This window comes from Bos indicus x Bos taurus, chromosome 3, assembly GCF_003369695.1.
Source record: "Bos indicus x Bos taurus breed Angus x Brahman F1 hybrid chromosome 3, Bos_hybrid_MaternalHap_v2.0, whole genome shotgun sequence".
Lineage (NCBI taxonomy): Eukaryota > Metazoa > Chordata > Mammalia > Artiodactyla > Bovidae > Bos > Bos indicus x Bos taurus.
The window spans coordinates 19,601,705-19,604,799 of NC_040078.1; the positions used below are offsets into that span (position 1 = coordinate 19,601,705).

Sequence of the window (3,095 nt, forward strand, 5' to 3'; positions counted from 1 at the left end):
AGACAGTGACTGCAGCCATGAAATTCAAAGATGCTTGCTCCTTGGAAGAAAAGCTATGACCAACCTAGACAGCATGTTTAAAAAGCAGAGACATCACTTTGCCGACAACAGTCCATATAATCAAAGCTATGGTTTTTCCAGTAGTCATGTATGGATGTTAAGAGTTGGACCATAAAGAAGGGTGAGCGCCAAAGAATTGATGCTTTCAAACTGTGGTGTTGGAGAAGACTCTTGAGAGTCCCTTGGACTGCAAAGAGATCAAACCAATCAGTCCTAAAGGAAATCAGTCCTGAATATTCATTAGAAGGACTGATGCTAAAGCTGAAGCTCTAATACTTTGGCCACCTGATGGGAAGAGCTGACTCATTGGAAAAAAAAAAAACTCTAATGCTGGAAAAGATTGAAGGCCTTAAAGGAGAAGGGGGCAAAGTGCACTCGGCAGTCTCATGGATCTGTCTCTTGCTTCAACAGTGCTTGAAAGGAACAGACCCAAGGACACCCCCTTGCTCCAGCCTGCAAACACCCTCCAACTTTTTTTCCAGTTGCAGCCTTTGGAATCAGCCACTCAGCTGTCTATGATCACCAGGACCAGCCACCATTTTTTGCGCTTCACTCCTTATTACCGATCAACCATGAGCTCCCAGATTTGTCAGAATTATTCCACCAAGGTGGAGGCCGCCATTATCATCTGGTCAACATGTATCTGTGGGCCTCTTATTCCTACCTCTCTCTGTGGCTCTGGAGGGTATGACCCAATTTTTTTGCAAATTGGCCTAGGAGAAGTGTGAGGGCATGGAAAGTCTCTTGAAAATGCAAAACAAATGGAGTGGCCACCCCCTCTTTCTGGACATGCAGAAATCATCTGAAGATGAGTGGGGTAAAACCCAAGGCACTTTGGAAGCTGCCCTTCTCGTAGAGAAGAACCTGAACCAGACCATATTAGATCTGCATGGCCTGGGTTCTGCTCATGCAGACCCCCACCTCTGTGACTTCCTGGAAAACCACTTCCTAGATGAGGAGGTGAAACTCATCAAGAAGATGGTGACCACGTGAGCAACCTCTGCAGGCCGGCTGGTCCCCAGGCTGGGTTGGGTGAATATCTCTTTGAAAAGCTCACCCTCAACCATGACTAGGAGCCTCTGAAGCCCAGCAGCCTTTGAGGAGCCCCCCTAACATCAGGCTACACTCTATGGGGCTGCAAAGAGTCAGACATGACTGAGCACACACACACACACACCTAACATCAGGGCTTCTGCCTGAAGCCCTCTCTCTGCAGCCACTAGGCAGCATCTTAACACTCTGGAGCCCTCTCAAGCCTTGGACCAAATGGAAACAATAAAGATTTTTGCAGCATCAACAAATAAATAAAAGGAGAAGGGGTGGCATGGAATGAGATGGTTAAATAGCATCACCAACTCAGTGGACATGAATTGGAGCAAACTCTGGGAGAGAGTGGAGGACAGAGGAGCTTGGCATGCTGCAGCACATGGGGTTGCAATGAGTCAGACACAACTTAGCTCTGGAGCCCTATATCAAGGTCACAGATGTGGAGTCCTGTACCAAAGTCACAGGATAAATATCTCTAGAACTGACCAAGTCCCATAGCAACTGTTGCCACCAGCCTCCAGATCTAAACCGGCCAGTTCCTTGACTCCATATTATGTAAAATACCCACCCTACTCTCCACCCTATAGCATCCTAACCAATCACCTAATGCCATCCTTCCAGTAGGAATTTTCTGTTTTGAGGTTGTAAAAAACAGCTGCAAGCCTGTGAACGCATTCAGCTCTCTCTTGAGCCAGCCCACTGTTCTAACAGGGCCTCCCACTCTAATAAACTTTATTTTCCTCTCATTCTGCCTCATGCCTGGAAATTTTTTTCCAACCCGCACACAGACCAGAACATTAGCGACTGAACAACAAAAACATTCTGAGGAGTATGAGGTGATACCTCATGTTGTTTTGATTTGCATTTCTCTGATAACTAGTGATTGCTGAATATCTTTTTCACGTGCCTCTTAGCCATCTGTACGTCTTCTGGAGAAATGTCTATTTCAATCTTCTGCCCATTTTTTTATTTGGTGATTTTTTTTTTTTTTATATTGAGCTGCATGAACTGTTTGTATATTTTGGAGATTAATCCCTTGTTGGTTGCTTCATTTCCAGATATTTTCTCCCAATCTGAGGGTTGTCTTTTCATTTTGTTTATGATTACTTTTGCTGTCCAAAAGCTTTTAAGTTTAATTAGATTCTATTTGTTTGTTTTTGCTTCTATTTTACTACTCTAGGAGATGGGTCAAAATATCTTGTGATTTATGTCAGAGTGTTCTGCTTATGCTTTCCTCTAAGAGTTTTATAGTGACCGGTCTTATATTTAGGACTTTAATCCATTCCGAGTTTATTTTTGTGTATGGTGTTAGGGAGTGTTCTAACTTGATTCTTTTTCATTTAATTGTCCAGTTTTCCTAGCACCACTTATTGAAGAGGCTGCCTTTTCTCCATTGTATATTCTTGCCTCTTTTGTCATAGATTAGGTGACCATAGGAGCATGGGTTTAATCTCTGGACTTTTTATCCTGTTCCACTGATCCATATTTCTGTTTTGGTGCCAGTACCATACTGTTTTGATTACCTTAGCTTTATAGTATAGTCTAAGCTCAGGGAAACTGATTCTTCCAGCTCTGTATTTAGTTCTCAAAATTGCTTTATCTCTTGGGGGTCTTTTGTGTTTCCATATAAATTGTAAAATTTTTGTCCAAACTCTGTGAAGAATGCCATTGGTAATTTGACAGAGATTGCATTGAATGTGTAGATTGCTTTGAGTAATACAGTCACTTTCACAATGTTGATTCTTCCAATCTAAGAACATGGTATATCTCTATCTGTGAATCTTTTATTTCTTTCATCAGTGTCTCATAGCTTTCCAAGTACAGGTCTTTTGCCTCCTTAGGTAGGTTTATTACTAGGTATTTTATTCTTTTTGCTGTGATCGTGATTTTACTTTTGAAAGACAACATGTGAGCTTTTCTGAGTACAAAAGTAGTTACATAGTCTTTTGATTCAACTCAGAAAGCACAGAAAAGTGAAAAGAATAGAC

The 3,095-nt window shown here is 42.1% G+C and overlaps 1 pseudogene; it reads left to right on the forward strand.

The window, feature by feature from the left end:
* Positions 1-632: 632 nt before the first annotated feature.
* On the forward strand, positions 633-1,133 carry LOC113890459 (annotated as a pseudogene).
* The last annotated feature ends 1,962 nt before the right edge of the window (positions 1,134-3,095 follow it).